The 17,482-nt window shown below is 43.1% G+C and overlaps 1 pseudogene; it reads right to left on the reverse strand.

Moving 5' to 3' along the window:
- LOC129694109 (kinesin-like protein KIF20B) overlaps positions 1 to 7,473 on the reverse strand; it is a 31,262-nt pseudogene extending 23,789 nt beyond the window's left edge.
- Positions 7,474 to 17,482: the final 10,009 nt, after the last annotated feature.

The following is a 17,482-nucleotide window of genomic DNA, read 5'->3' on the forward strand; positions in this document are numbered from 1 at the left end:
GATGGTTCTGCGGTCGAGGAAGAAACGGAGGTCTTTATGGCCTTCCCGGTGGGGGATGGAGTGACTGAAAGCCCATAGTAAAGATGAGGGAGTGGGGGCTCGGAAAGCGGAAATCAGAAATTGTCTGTGATAAGTAGGGGGAGGTGTCCGAGAGTTATTGCCTGGTCTCAGCCCGGTAGATGGCAGCTCGCCAGACTACCATGGCACCTCCCTTGTTGCCGGGTTTGATGATAATGTCGGGATTGCTGCAGAGTGAGCAGAAGGCTGTATGTTCAGAGGGGGTGAGGTTAGAGTAGGTAAGGGGAGTGGAAAAGTTGATACGATTAATGTCACACCGGCTGATATAAATGAAGAGGTCTAAAGAGGGTAGAAGGCCATCTGGGGTAGACGGGGGAAGGGGTCATCACTGGGTGGTGAGGATCCGATGGAAGAAACGGAAGGTGACAGAACTCTCTGAGTATTGCCGTGACATTCTCACTGATCAGTAAAGCAACTCCTCCACCTCTTTGACCCCGCTCTCTACCACGTCTGAAACAGCAACACTCTGGCACGTGGAGCTGCCAGTTGTGAACCTCTTGCAACCAAGTTTCCGTAATGGCCACAACATCACAATTCCAAACACTGATCCAGGCTCTACGTTCATCAGCTTTACCCACATTGAAGTAAACACACTCCAGCCCTTCATTATCCCCATGTCCCTGTCCTGTCCCTCCCTTGAGTCTTACTTGTTATAGTCTCCACTTTCCCCTCAGCCCTTCCATTTACATTCCTGCTGCCCTGGTTCACACACCCTGCTATTTTAGTTTAAATCCTCCCGAGTAACAACCTCCCTGTTGTTCCCCATCCTCACTGATAGTGGTCTGTGGGTCAGAAAGTGGAGGATCGATTGGGCGAGGGGTATACTGATTCCTTAGTCCATGAGTTCAAGAGAGTGGTTTATACGTCATATGTACAAACAACAAACAATGAAATCCTTATTTACAGCAGCAAAATAGCTCTATTGACATCACACTCATAGATAACATAATTAACAAAAAAAAGTTTAATGAATTAGAAACCCCAATATTAGTGCAAAAATGCCCAAAGTCCTTAGCGCGGGCAAGACACTTTGTCGTTCTGGAGGTGAGTTTGGAGATGAGTTTGTGAGGGGTTATGTTGAAGGTGGAGCTATAGCTGATAAATACGAGTCAAATGTAGGAGCCTTTGCTGTCTAGGTGTTCCAGGGAAGAGTGGTGGGCTAGTGAGATGGTGTGCTGTGGTCCTGTTGTGATGATAAGCAAACAGCAGTAGATCAAGGCTGGCTGGGAGGCTGGAGTTGTGTGTGCCCTCACCAGTCTCGAAATTACATGTGTAAATATGTAAAACAATGTCACTGTGTGGTTGCATTTGTAACACATCAACAACTATTGAACCCTTCATGATGGGCTAATTATGCTCATCTCACTATAATGGAAACAGCATGAGAATAGAAGAGGTTCTAATATTGTGACGTGGTGAGAATTAATGAGCTTCACTCTACATGTGACCACAGTATGTGACCTCTGCTTCATCAATGTGATGCCAAGAACATTTTATTCTTCATAATTATTCACAAACATAAAGTTCCTCATTAAATTCATCAATTAATTATAAGAAGTTTTAAATCCCTTTTATTGTAAGGTAAATATGGGGAGAAGGCAGGCACGGGTTATTGTTTGGGGACGATCAGCCATGATCACAATGAATGGCGGTGTTGGCTCGAAGGGCCGAATGGCCTCCTCCTGCACCTATTTTCTATGTTTCTATAAACCACTTCTGAAAGAGTTGATGATCAGGTGACTTTCTGATTCATTTACTAGCATAAGGAAGCTAAGGAGATGATAATAAATTTGGATAGATTCAGTTTAACAGATATGTGTTAAATGGAATTTATTATATAAGAAATATCATAGGAGTCCCACCATTTATTTCAACGTATTACACAACCCTATTCCAACTTATTCTGCTGTGTTTTATTTACATATTAAATTGTTGTAGTACTTGTTATGGCTGTAGGTGATGGCGTACTAAATCATTATAATCATAGCCTTATTTATGCTAATGTTTTGTCCAAAGTCTGAACCAGCTGCAGCAATAAAATTATCCATCAACCCTCTGAAGAAGGGTCTCGACCCGAAACGTCGCCTATTAGAGCTCTCATAGAAGTGACATATTTTAAAGGAGTGACAGAGATACTGTCACAGAGATACCCCTCATCCAATGTTGGCATTGTAAATATAGCTCCGAGTAAATGCAGTAAACTCAGTGGGAAACAACAGAGAGCGATTTGGACTGTGCCGTATAAATAAACAGGTGCATGTTTCTTGAAGTATGCAGAGTATATTTATTCATTTAATAATACTCCTTGTTTTTTTTTTTATCACTTGATACCTTAGAATTGCTTTCTGAAATATTACCATACAAATGGTTGGTGCTTTGACAAGAAACTCAATTTTCTAACATGTTAGCAAAAGGATTAAACCTTATTTATCAGGTGAATGATTGTGTTAAATTGTTTGAGCGTTAAGCATTTATCGCACAATGCAGCTTTGGTCAATAATAGTACAATACTTTCAAACTCATATTTGGTTTTGTTACTATCTAATTTAGTACATGCTAGATAAAAATAAAAGAAATGTGCATAGAAATTTGCACATTCTCACAAGGGCTACATGTCCAATTTGGTAAATGTTGTGTTTTGTATCACATTTGAGAAATTGGGATCCATTGTCACCAATGACAGCCAACTTCAGGAACAGATACAATGTGCAAGCATTACTATTTTGTGTTTTTACTATTACCTACTGATGATGAATTCTGCTTCATTTTTACATCTGCCACTTTGTGCCTAGAAGAAATGTGAGATGAGCTTTAGTATTTGTGTCTAATTTCAATTGATTAAATGTGATTTTGCTGTTGATTATGCTAAACACAAACCACTTGTTATTTGTACATGGACAAAAGAGCCTAATTGCCACTAAAAGGCAGACTTACGGTTATTAAAAGGAATATTACATTTTCAGCTGGTCAGTAGACATAGCCAAACATAAAAAGTTCAGAACGTTCATCTTTCATAAGTGATGGGAGCAGAATTAGGCCATTCAACCCATCAAGTCTATTCTGCCATTCAATCATGGCTGATCAATCTTTTCCCTCCTTACCTCATTCTCCTGCCTTCTCTCCATAACCCCTGACACCCTTACTAATCACTTATCTATCTCTGCCCATTGAATTAGCATCCACAGCTTTCTGTGGTAAAGAATTCCACAGGTTCACCACCCTTTGACTAAAGAAATTTGTCATCTCCTTCCTAAAGGAACATCCTTTACTTCTGAGGCAATGCATGCTAGTCCTAGATTCTCCCACTAATGGAAGCATCCTCTCCACATGCACTCTATCCAAGCCTTTCACTATTCGATAAGTTTCAATGAGGTCCCCCTTATTGCTAAGATAATTTAACAGTCTTATACCTCTGCAATCTCCACCAACTGCTGATATATGCAAAACATTGAAGAGATGTTTGGTGGTGAATCTCTGGAACTCTCTGCCACAGAGGGTAGTCGAGGCCAGTTCATTGGCTATATTTAAGAGGGAGTTAGATGTGGCCCTTGTGGCTAAGGGGATCAGAGGGTATGGAGAGAAGGCAGGTACGGGATACTGAGTTGGATGATCAGCCATGATCATATTGAACGGCGGTGCAGGCTCGAAGGGCCGAATGGCCTACTCCTGCACCTAATTTCTATGTTTCTATGTTTCTAAATGTGTTCTTGTTTAATAAGGAACTGCCTTTGCTGGAAAATCGAGGGAGACAAAAATACTAGAGAAACTCAGCCGGTTAGGCAGCATCTATGGAGAAAATCTGATTTCCATACATGAATTGTAATCTGATATCCTTACATGAATACACTAAGATTATTCATGTGCTGTACCTGTTGATCAGAGCCTGGCTCTACTATGGAATGAAATTAGGAATGTAATTTAGCCTAACCTTATTCATTGCTAATCCAATTTAAAGCATAAATATTGCATTCAAGTGTAAGTTAAAAGACTCGCTACAGTATGCACCAGATTACACAATTTTAAGCTGAAAAATGCAAAATCTCCGTACCATGGGAGGGAGGGAACCCCTCTCCCACACCCTCCCCTCCCCCGTTGGTCACTACGCTCCCTCTCACAATTTGCTTGATCTCTCACAATTCGCTCCATAGCTTCCTCACCCACTGAGTTTCTCCAGAAATGTGTCCTTGTTCAGTTGCTGTAAAACTGACCACAGCATTCCATTTCTGAGGCTCTGCTCCGTTGACCTCAACGGAACCAAATTTTAGAAATGGAGTATAACACAAGTAGACATATAAATCTGTTTAGCACAAGTGACCAAAGATACATTTTACCTCAATATCAATCATTAAAGGCAATGCAATTAGTTGATGTTCCTCATGACAAAGTCGAATCGGTAGTAAAGAAAGCAAATGCAATGCCAGTATTTATTACAAGAGGGCTAGAGTACAAAAACAGAGATGTAATGCTGAGGCTCTATAAGGTGCTGGTCAGGCCACATTTGGAATATTGCGAGCAATATCTGAGGAAGGTTGTGCTGGCTCTGGAGAGGGTCAAGAGGAGGTTTACAAGAACGATCCCAGTAATGAATGGGTTAACATTTGATGAGCATCCCTGTTCTTGATTAGTACAGGTGTCAGAGATTAAGGGGAGAAGGCAGGAGAATGGGGTTAGAAGGGAGAGATAGATCAGCCATGATTGAATGGCTTACATCTAATGGGCTGAATGGTCTAATTCTGCTCCTATCATATGATCTTATGATGAGCGTTTCACGGCACTGGGCCTGTACTCACTAGAGTTTAGAAGAATGAGGGGGGACCGCATAGAAACATACAGAATAGTGAAAGGCTTGGATAGAGTGGATGTGAAGAGGATGTTCCCACTAGTGGGAGAGTATAGGACTAGACGTCATAGCCTCAGAATTAAAGGACGTTCTTTTAGGAAGAAGATGAGGAGGATTTTTTTAGTCAGAAGGTGGTGAATCTGTGGAATTCTTTTCCACAGAAGGCTGTGGAGGCCAAGTAAATGAATATTTTTTTAAGGCAGAGATACAGTAGATAGTTTATTGATTAGTATAGGTGTCAGGGGTTATGGTGAGAAGGCAGGAGAATGGTGTTAGGAGGGAGAGATAGATCAGCCATGATTGAATGGCGGAGTAGACTTGATGGGACGAATGGGACAATTCTGCTCCTTCACTTATGACCTTATGACATCATCAAGCTTATGCAAAATGAAAACCAAGTGTTATGATCAGAATATGAAAACAGGAAAGTACACAGCAAGAATAGAATTTGGATGTGTCTCATGTACGTACATGATGATCTATGGAATTAATTTGAGATATTCTAATTTGACACCATTGTCAAATTTGCGGATGACACTACAGTGGTGGGACTCATCTCCGCGGGGGACGAGTACGCCTACCGGGATGAGGTGGAGCAGCTGACAGGGTGGTGCGAAGAAAATAACCTGCTCCTCAACACCTCAAAGACGAAGGAGGTAATAATAGACTTCAGGAAAAACAAAACGGACATGGTACCACTGACCATCAGAGGGGACTGTGTAGAGAGGGTGGCGGATTTCCGCTTCCTGGGAATCCACATTGAGGAGGACCTGACGTGGAGCGTGAACACCACTGCGCTGCTGAAAAAGGTCCAGCAGAGACTGCACTTCCTGCGGGTGCTCAGGAAGAACAACATCACTCAGAGGCTGCTGCTGTCCTTTTATCGGTGCTCCATTGAGAGCATACTAACATACTGTGTATGCGTGTGGTACACCAGCTGCACAGTGGCTCAGAGGAAAGCGCTCCAGAGGGCCATTGACAACGCCCAGAGGATTGTCGGCTGCCCTCTCCTTACCTTGGAGGACCTACACAGTTCCCGCTGCACCAAAAAAACCCAGAATATAATAAAGGACATCTCCCACCCCGGACACTCCCTGTTTGAACTGTTGCCGTCAGGCAGACGGTACAGATCCACAAGGACAAGGACAAATAGACTACAAAACAGTTTTTACCCCACTGCTATAAAAGCACTAAATGTGGCCGCCAAGGAACGCAGGGGCGATACAGACTAAGGGACTGTGGTAACGGGGAAATCGACAGAAGGATGGAGGGTTGGGTGTGTATGCGTGCTTTGTCTGTGTTTTTTATTTATTGCTTATCTTTATTATTTTACCGTGGATGTTTCGTTAGCTTTAGAAATGTTTGAATGCTGCACTGACTGGCTGACATTTTAAATTTCGTTGTACATGGCCCATGTTACAATGACAATAAAGAAACTATTCTATTCTATATTCTATTCTATAAATGTCAAGTTTTACTCTTAACTGTTCAGGGCCTGAGTACTGGTGTTTGGATTTTTCAGCTTGATTCTGCCTTTTATTTCCTTCTCATAATGTTGCTCATGATTAATTTTCTTTCATTTACAATATTGAATAATATGTTATTTTTTACATTGTTTAGTCATTGTTTATTTGTTTTACTTTTTTGATATGCATACATTTGCCTATTTTTATATGTGCACATTGAACCATCTCTGTACCATGTAATCAGTTTTTTGTAAAATTAATGCTATTTTCTTATACTCAGAATCACCATCACAACATCACATATTTTTGTTAAGTAGCAATCCCGAGTGCTTGACAAAAATTTCAGTGCATTAGAAATAAAATTCAAATATATATTAGTCCAATGACAGTAAACATACTGTCATTGACACTGAGCCATCTTCTATTGCATTTTGGAATTGCCCATGTTTACACAAAATGTGTGAACATTAATTGGATATGCAATTTCACATTTGATAATTTGTAAATAGCTCATTCTAAGCTCCCCGCAGTCTAGTTTCAGTCAATAACATACTGAATCAAGCACTTGAGCAACTATACTTTGGATAACACAACACAAATTCCCTATAAAATACCCAACCACCATGGGTTCGATCCTTGTATCTGCTTGGCCAAGCCCTTCTAGCCTCGTGCAAGCAGAGTCACTACAAAAGGTCATGCAGTCCCTAGCGTTCTTCCAGAAGATCCGAAAGATCAACAAAGGACCTTGTGGGGGCTGCCTTTTATAGGTGCTTGCCTCAGAGTTCCTCAGAGGTATTTTGTATTTCTTCAGGGAGTTTCAGATGGTGTTCTCTTCTTTTCCCTTCACTGGTGTCAAATGTTATGGTATGTTAAAGTTGGGCACTAGGGTAAGTATCTTCTTCCTTCCTGATGTTTTATTCTGAAGGAGGAGGAATACCGAGGGGCAGCCTTCTTGTCTGTTGGCCTTCCCCAGATGGTATGTTAAAGGGACAGGACCACTTCTTCCTTCTTGTTTGGCCATATCTCTGGGGAGCTACCTGGATGGAGATGACAACTACACATCCTACCTGAGATGTGTCTTCTGCCCATTCTTGAGGGTCCACATACACTTTACCTCACTCCCCAGATAGTGGCATGTTGTAGGTGACACTGTCCTGCATGCACAAGTTATTAATCAGGTTTACAATGGCTCCTATCCCTACTCCTGTACCTCCTGTGCAATAAATTAATTTCTCCTTTCCCCAGTGCCAGTTTTAGTTCCCTTCAGTTCTTTTCCTTTTTGACACCAGCTACGTTGTCTCTATTTTCATATTCATCTCTTTTGTTGACATTTCTCAATCCCAATCAGCTTCTTTGTAACTCTCTTCTTGGGATTCGAAAGGGGCGGTGTTCTTTCTTTTTCAAGAAGGAACTGCAGATGCTGGAAAATCGAAGGTATACAAAAATGCTGGAGAAACTCAGCGGGTGCAGCAGCATCTATGGAGCGACGGAAATAGGTAACGTTTCGGGCTGAAACCCTTCTTCGGACTGATAGGGGGTGGCGGGGAGAAGGAAGGAAAAAAGGAGGAGGAGGAGCCCGAAGGCTGGGGGATGGGAGGAGACAGCCCGAGGGCTGAGGAAGGGGAGGAGACAGCAAAGGCTAACACAATTGTGAGAATTCAATGTTCATGCCCGCAGGATGCAGACTCCCCAAGCGGAATATAAGGTGTTGTTCCTCCAATTTCCGGTGTTGCTCACTCTGGCCATGGAAGAGACCCAGAGAGGTCGGATTGGGAATGGGAGGGGGAGTTGAAGTGCTGAGCCACCGGGAGGTCAGGTAGGTTCTTGCGGACTGAGCGGAGATGTTCGGCAAAACGATCGCCCAACCTCCGCTAAGTCTCCCCGATGTAAATCAGCTGACATCTAGAGCAGCGGATGCAGTAGATGAGGTTGGAGTAGATACAAGTGAACCTCTGTCACACCTGGAACGACTGCTTGGGTCCTTGAATGGAGTCGAGGGGGGAGGTAAAGGGACAGGTGTTGCATTTCTTGCAGTTGCAATGGAAAGTGCCTGGGGAGGGGGTGGTACGGGAGGGAAAGGAAGAATTGACAAGGGAGTTGCGGAGGGAGCGGTCTTTGTGGAAGGCAGACATAGGGGGAGAGGGGAAGATGTGGCGAGTGGTGGGGTCACGTTGGAGGTGGCGAAACTGACGGAGGATTATTTTTTGTATGTGACGGCTGGTGGGGTGAAAGGTGAGGACTAGGGGGACTCGGCCCTTGTTGCGAGTGGGGGGATGGAGAGAGAGAGCAGTGTTGCGGGGTATGGAAGAGACCCTGGTGTGAGCCTCATCTATGGTGGAGGAGGGGAACCCCCGTTCCCTGAAGAATGAGGACATTTCAGATGCCCTGGTGTGGAACGCCTCATCCTGGGATCAGATGCGGTGTAGGCGGAGGAATTGGGAGTAGGGAATGGAGTCCTTACAGGAAGCAGGGTGGGAAGAAGTGTAGTCCAGATAGCCATGGGAGTTAGTGGGTTTATAGTGGATGTCGGTCAGAAGTCTATCACCTGCGATGGAGATAGTGAGATCAAGGAATGGTAGGGAAGTGTCGGAAATAGTCCAGGTGTATTTGAGTGCCAGATGGAAGTTGGTGGTGAAGTGGATGAAGTCAGTCAGTTGTGTGTGGGTGCAGGGGGTGGCCCCAAAGCAGTCGTCGATGTAACAGAGGTAGAGGTCGGGGATGGGGCCCTGGTACGTATTGAACAAGGATTGTTCGACGTACCCGACAAAGAGGCAGGCGTAGCAGGGGCCCATGTGTGTGCCCATAACTACGCCTTGTATTTGGGTGTTCTTTCTTGTTCTGATTTAGTTAATATTTATTATTATTTTCCTTAGGCCGTTTTAATGTCATGAGAATACCCTCAGATTTCATATTTTAGGCTTTGAGGCAAGGGTCATCTTACTTTGTCCACACTCTGGACTAGCTGGCAGATTAGGGCTACCGAAATTGATTTGGCTGCCAGAACGATGCTTGGTTCCCTACTCCCTGCTCCCTGCTCCTCAGGCCTGTGTTCTCTTCCTCTATCCTCAGGTTCCCAAGTGTTCCTATGGATCCACTGACTTCTTGGACCCCATGGCCCTCTTCTTTGGCCCTTCCTCCTCTATGTTCCCTCAGAGGTCAAGCTCTGCTCAAGTCTCCTGTTTCTCTGCAAACGTAACATTAGTCCGGCCTTATAGTTCTATAGCCTCTCCAATTAAATTGAGAGAAATTCTTCCTCTTCCTTTGATGTTACTTCCAGTTTTTGAATTACTTCTACTGTTCTCTGGAAGGATTTAGTTGTTGTTGAACCGAGTTGCACTGGAGCGGGGACATCTGTAGCCCAGGTATAGTCTACACCTACTGCAGTATCTAATTCTAACGGCAGAGTAGGCAACTTCCTACTAGGGAATTGCCTACTGAGAATTTGTCCATTTCCATGATATCGGGAATCTGTTCTGATTTTCTAATTTTAGCGATATCAGGATCAGCTTTTTCACAGCCCACTATTAACTCACCCTCAGCGACACTGCTCCTTCTACCAAAGGAATCTCTATGTTTTCAGAATGATTCCTTTACATCCCCGGTTGGTCCTTCAATTAATTTCAGCACCCACTTCGGAGGAACCTTCTTTCTAGCTCCTTGATCCTTCACGCTATCTGGTGAAGCAATCGTCGGAGCTAGAGAGTCCTCTCTCGATTTCCTTGCTGTGGATTGAAATTTAGAGGGTGGAGTCGAAGATGCCGCTGACTCCACCCGAGATCCCTGCTCACAGGCTGCGCAAGGTGTTTTAGAACTAGCAACGTGAGAGGGCTGAGAGGAATGCTGTGACTATACCAATAAAGTCTGCCCATCCTCTTAAATATTGGGCTTCTCTCCCCTCGAGATCCACACTAACCACGGCGCTTTTACTAAATTTAATCAATTTGATTTTAGTCGGGGCCACCTCCCCTTTAAGAGCCATCTCCCCTTTAAAGGTCTATGCTCTTTCCTGCTCCTGCGGCTGACTTTCAATGTCTCTCTCTCTCTCTTCCGAAATACCTAGCAAAGGACCGGCTCTCTCTTCCTCCAGCCATATCCCTAGCTTTGAGGCTGCCATCCTTAAAGCAGAAAGCAGAACAACTTCTTTATTCACCTTCCTTTCGGTATAAATCATCTTCCATAATTTAATGAGTTTGTTCCCTTCTTCACTATACCTGTATTGTCTAATAATTCTCTCTATATGTTAGTCCTGTTATGGATTTTAACCCACCAATCGGCCATAATTCGCCTCCTAATTCTTTATAGAAACATAGAAAATAGGTGCAGGAGTAGGCCATTCGGCCCTTTGAGCCTGCACCGCCATTCGGTATGATCATGGCTGATCATCCAACTCAGTATCCCATCCCTGCCTTCTCTCCATACCCCCTGATCCCTTTAGCCACAAGGGCCACATCTAACTCCCTCTTAAATATAGCCAATGAACTCGCTTCAAGTTATTTAGTTTCCCTGAAAATTTCCTTAACCTTTCTGCCTTCTGAGGAATTTTATCGCAGATTATTTTCATTGGGCTTCCGGATATGTTTGTTAGGTCCTTCTCTAGACTATTTCCCATGTTCTTACCCAATAGTCACAATGCAGATAAGTTTCAAACCACTTACACCTCCCTTACATAGATCTAACTCCCTCTTAAATATAGCCAATGAACTGGCCTCAACTACCTTCTGTGGCAGAGAATTCCAGAGATTCACCACTCTCTGTGTGAAAAATGTTTTCCTCATCTTGGTCCTAAAAGATTTCCCCCTTATGCTTAAACTGTGAGATTAAACAATCACCAAGGCCACTGAGCGCTTCCCAACAATGGCCAACGTCTAACAGATTCACACCTCTCTCGCACAATCGTACATTCAATGTTATTCAACCATTAGTCAATCATTCTATTTAATCGCTCAGTTCGATCACTCTACTCAATCGCTCTGTTCAATGATTCTACTCAATCACGCATTCAACTGTCTTATCAATTTGATCTTATTCACAATCACCCATTCAACTTCCAGCCTTTAAACAAAGAATCTTCAGTCTCCAAAACTAAGGTGCTTAATATTCAAATCATCCAGCAGCAATCTCTCCCACTCAGAACACTTCAAGTTAACAAAGGCAAACAAACCTGAACCACACAAGCAAAACTATATTCAAACAAGAAACTATCCCCCCAATTTTAAGTAGACAAAGACACACCCCAATAAAAAAACAAGCATCCACTTCCTAATAAATCCTCCTCGTGTTGTACTCGGTCAACGGAATGATCACTTCCCCGACACAGCTTTAGAAAGAATACAAACCCTGATTGAACCACCACGAATCAGATTCTAACAATACTAATTTAAACAAATCCCATATATCCAATTTAAACACACTCTTACCCCAATTATCCAACACCCAAAATCCTTAATCACACACAGTCAATACAAGTAACGGTTCGCAATCTTAACACACTCCCAATATGTTCTATATGCAACAAAATATTTACACAGTTCGGATACGAAAAATGATATTTACAATATTCTATAGTCACAACACGCTAGCGCATAATTCACAAACACTTGATTTCAATTCCGCGCCGCGCTGTTATCAACCAGTGAACCTCTCCCTCTGATACCGAAGATTTCCCCCTTCCCAGGGTACTCTTTGCTGAGAGGTACTACTTAATTGACTACTTTTCCCCTTCAGATAGTTTTCCTCCCCTGGTACTTTTTCCCGTCAAGTTATTTTTCACTAAAAAAATCAGGTTCCCTTCTCTCAGTTACTCTTCGCTATCAGGTACTAATCAACAATCGATCAGAGGGTTACTACTCATGGTTGATCAGCCGCTATTCGGAATCGATCTCAAACACGCTATACAAACTTCAAAGTTCTATTTACATAGAATCCGAATTCTACCGTACAGGTCAGAACTTCAATATGAAATTCTGTATTTAGGTACTTTAATTCTCCAAATTTAAGTTTGATCTGTTCGGACCAATTAGCTTTGGTGTGTACCACTCAACGTACGTGGGTTCAAATTCAATTTACTCAGACAATGAAATCTCAAATGGACTAGAGTATTCCCAGCCAATCTATACTCTAGCCACCGAGCCCGATGCCTTTACGAGAGTCCTCCTCCATCTCTTCAGGGGGGCATTCGGATATCTTCACACAGGCGTGGCCTCTAACCAACCTAGGTTTACCTGTCAAAAAGGCTTCCTTATCACCTGCTTGGCACCAAGTGTCAGCGCCTAGCCTCTTCGCGCTGGCAGTCGTTGCCGATTTTTGGAACGCACCTTTTTAATCAGCACTCCCACCAATAACAGGTCATATGCTTCATCGCTTAGCATATATACCAGACTTGTTTTTCAATATCCCATCAATCGGATACCAATTATGTGTAGGGCTGTTAACCCATATCAGAATCTGTGGCTTTTGCCAGCAGCTGCAGCTCCCAACTAAGACCACGTTTTAGGCCTCTAACCCAGGAAAGAGCCTCTAATCCTACCCTAGAAGGGCATCTAACCCCACCCTGGTTTAATGAGCCTCTAACCCAAAGGAGTGCTATCACCCCCCCCCCCCCTCCCCCAACCCCTCACGGGGGCTGCCTTTATAGGTCCCTGAACCAGGAGGGGACGAACCACATGGGGGTGGTCTCTGTACAGTCCAATAACACATATTGATTACAACAGTACATCAGTGACAGTTCCCTAACCCAGTAACATAGTAACTAATACATTGTACTTGAAAGGAGCTTCTGGAAGGAAGTCAACATAGATGAATAATGCAACATGTGCCTTGGGATTCAGGGCTTAACATTTCAACCAATCAACAACTAACATTTGCAACATTATTTACAATGTGTATACCTGGTTTGCATTGATCCAATTAGCTCTATGCATTTCACACTTCATTGAAAGACTTCTGCAGATGTCCCATTCTTTCTCTGCAACACTTATCTGGGCCACAGACATGCTGGCACCATTCAGCAGCTTGTCTCAGTTCTGCAGTTCTGCAGTTCTTACTTAATATTAATGCCATGGCTGCTCCAATTTATCCAGGATTAACAAATTCACAATGCTTTATCATGATGATCCTTTAGCACTTTGCAATGAACTAACAAGTAGCTTGCATAAATTTAAAGCATTCCTTTATCTAGTTGTAAAAAACGCACTCCTTGTGGGAAAAATGCGACCAAATTGAACAGACCAAAATGGATTTGCACAAGAAAAGCCAGCAGCCCCTTTTACATTCCTTCCCATTTTTCTTTCCATTGACTTCACCGTAAAATTTGAAATGGAGGGTGATATAAAACAAACTGCTGATTTATTGCAACCTGCACCACAGTGAAAATCCCAGTGAGCCCGATGCTAATGCCTATACAGGTACTAGTATTAGTCAAAGTACAATGTGCCACAAAAATAAACTATAATCATCAAATTTGCATTGTGTTGCCCATTTTCAGCTGCCTATGTAGGATCCAAAAGCACAACTTAACAAAAAAATAATTTAAGTGGGCAATATATCTGAGGAAAGACATTCTTGCCATAGAGGGAGTGCAGACTGATTCCTGGGATGTCAGGACTTTCATATGAAGAAAGACGGGATAGACTCGGCTTGTGCTCGCTAGAATTTAGAAGATTGAGGGGGGATCTTATGGAAACTTACAAAATTCTTAAGGGATTGGACAACCTAGATGCAGGAAGATTGTTCCCGATGTTGGGGAAGTCCAGAACAAGGGGTCACATTTTAAGGATAAGCGGGAAATCTTTTAGGACCCAGATGAGAAAAACATTTTTCACACAGAGAGTGGTGAATCTCTGGAACTCTCTGCCACAGAAGGTAGTTGAGGCCAGTTCATTGGCTATATTTAAGAGGGAGTTAGATATGGCCCTTGTGGCTAAAGGGATCAGGGGGTATGGAGAGAGGGCAGGTACAGGATACTGAGTTGGATGATCAGCCATGATCATATTGAATGGCGGTGCAGGCTCGAAGGGCCGAAGGGCCTACTCCTGCACATTTTCTATGTTTCTATGTTTCTATATATATTAATGATAAATAATAGGACAGACATGTGCACAGAGGAAAATAATTGTTGCTGAAGCTTTGTTCAAAAGCATTATGCTAATACAAAACAGTTGGCCAGGTTAGCAGAAAAATACATCTTAAAATATCCAGGACAAAAATTACATTAAACAATCCATGACCAGAATAAAACAGATAGTGCTGGCTGGAACTACCATGGGCTGAATCTTCACATCTGAAATCGTGACTGGGTTACAGGATAAGTTTAGAAAGTATGAGAGTTCACTATGGATAAAATGACATGGGACAGCTCAAGAGAGTCGTCAAGAGTGTTTAATATTCATAATGTCCCAAAACAGAATAATGAAATTCTTACTTGCAGCAGCACAACAGATATGTAAACCCTAAGTCCTCCATGTTATTTTCTAGTTCTTCTTGATAATTTTGAGATAAATATTGCACATTGCTTTAGATAGACACAAATGCTTGAGTAACTCAGCAGAATAGGCAGCAGCTCTGAAGAGAAGGAATGGGTGATGTTTCAAATCGAGACCCTTCTTCAGACTGGCATCAGGGGGGAGGGAGATACATAGATAAGGAAGTGTTAAGGTGCAAAAACAGGGCAATGGAGATCAAGGAAAATGTAGAAGAGAAAGATTGTAAATTGTTTTTCCTGCTACATTCGCCGGAAAAGTGAACATTAATAAGTGAATGTTCACTGGAGAAATGTTCATGAAATGAACATTTGTTACTTGTTCTTGCATATCTTTGAATGTTGTGACTTCATGCATTACGAAAGAGGGTATTTTAGAGACAGCTCCTTTCAATCGCACATTGGTTAGACTGGATAAGGACCAACTAATTTCCTTTCCCAAAAGATAGGTTTTCATGATACTCATGCAATATTAAACTCACCGTTACCAATACAATATTTTTTTCCCAATTTTATACTTATTAATTAATAATTACGTTTCCTGAAGGTAAATTTTAACTCATGTCCCTAGAGCAATATTTAAGTCATCTAGATTACTAGCCTGGTGACATAATCAATAGACAATAGACAATAAGTGCAGGAGCAGGCCATTCGACCCTTCGGGCCAGCACCGCCATTCAATGTGATCATGGCTGATCATCCACAATCAGTACCCCGTTCCTGCCTTCTCCCCATATCCCCTGACTCCGCTATCTTTAAGAGCCCTATCTAGCTCGCTCTTGAAAGCATCCAGAAACCACACTCCACCGCCCTCTGAGGCAGAGACTTCCACAGACTCACAACAACTGTCTGAGTGAAAAAGTGTTTCCTCATCTCCATTCTAAATGGCTTACCCCTTATTCTTAAACTGTGGCTCCGGGTTCTGGACTCCCCCAACATCGAGAACATGTTTCCTGCCTCTAGCGTGACAAAACCCTGAATCTATATTACTAAAAGTAAGATCTTGACCACTTTTGGCTCGCTGTGCTTTGATTTCCGAGAGAACGCTGTCATCTACGGCCATCATTTTTGGCCACCTCGCTCAGAGCCCCGCTCCACCTGCCTGGACCAGAGCATTTTTCCGACCGATGAAAATTCAGAGAGATATGAATGTTTTTTTTTTAATTTGCCATTCTCTCTGCTGCCCCTGCTGTTGGGAGGGGGGAGGGACTATAAAACCCGGAAGTGGTGTGCCTCACTCAGTCTCTGCAAGATGGAGGAAGCCAGAGGGTCACGTCTTTCTGAGCTCTAAATAACACCAAACACGTGTCTACTCAACTGTGAATGCCCTTAATGTGGTTTGAAAATGAAAATATGGTTGGTTTGAAGTAAAAAGGCACTGCATGCAAATGGTTGTTTGGGGGGGTTTGGGTTGAAGTAAAAAGGCACTGCATGCAAATGGTTGTTTGGGGGGTTTGGTTGAAGTAAAAAGGCACTGCATGTAAATGGTTGTTTGGGGGGTTTGGGCTGAAGTAAAAAGGCACTGCATGCAACTGATTGTTTGGGGGGTTTGGGTTGAAGTAAAAAGGCACTGCATGCAAATGGTTGTTTGGGGGGTATTGGTTGAAGTAAAAAGGCACTGCGGGCAAATGGTTGTTTGGGGGTGTTATGGGTTGAAGTAAAAATGCACTGCATGCAAATGGTTGTTTGGGGGTTTGGGTTGAAGTGAAAAGGCACTGCAAAGGGTTGCTTGGGGGTTTTGGGTTGAAGTGAAAAGGCACTGCAGATGGTTGTTTGTCTAAACTTGACAACTTCCTGTTTGCACTATATTGATTTTAGAATAAATGCTACCACTTATGGCTGTGATTTTTGGCCATCTTACTCAGTCCCCCTCCGCTCATCAGGTGCAGAGGATTCTTCCCATCAATGAAAAACAAAAGTGTTATTAGTGTTTAAAAAATGTTGTGAATCTCTCTCCTGTCAATCACACCATGAAGGCAACACCTTTTCCGGTGGGAGGGGGAGGGATTATAAAACCCGGAAGTGTGGGTGTGGCTCAATCTCTGCATGATGGGGGAGGGGGAATTCACGACTCTGTCTGAGATGTGAATCAACTGAACACACTGAATGTCTACTGAAGTGTGAGTGTGGCATTTTGTGTGGTTTTATGGTGGTTTTTATGGTGGTTTCACCCTGCTTGAAATAGTATGAAACTGCATTTGAATGTGGTGTCGTTGCACCCTGCATGAAATGGTATGAAACTGCATTTGAATCTGGTGGCCTTGCGCCCTCCTTGAAATGGTATGAAACTGCACTTGAATTTGGTTGCTTGAAGTGGTATGCCTTGCACCCTGCTCGAAGAGGTAAGAAACTGCACTTGAATTTGGTGGCCTTGCACCCTGCTTGAAATGGTAGGAAAATGGATTTGAATTTGGTGGCCTTTCACTCTGCTTGAAATGGAATTTCAAGGAATTTCAAGGATTAGCCATGTCAACTGCCAGCCCACCAGCCGTGAGTGAGCTGCCAACACATCAGGCTTGAGGGACTGAGCTGCCACCGCAATAATCCATTCGGCCCACAATGTCCATACTAGCCCTCTGGAGACCAGTAGTCCCTGCAGCCAACAACATCCATACCAGCGCT

This window comes from Leucoraja erinacea, unplaced genomic scaffold, assembly GCF_028641065.1.
Source record: "Leucoraja erinacea ecotype New England unplaced genomic scaffold, Leri_hhj_1 Leri_545S, whole genome shotgun sequence".
In the NCBI taxonomy this organism is placed as follows: domain Eukaryota; kingdom Metazoa; phylum Chordata; class Chondrichthyes; order Rajiformes; family Rajidae; genus Leucoraja; species Leucoraja erinaceus.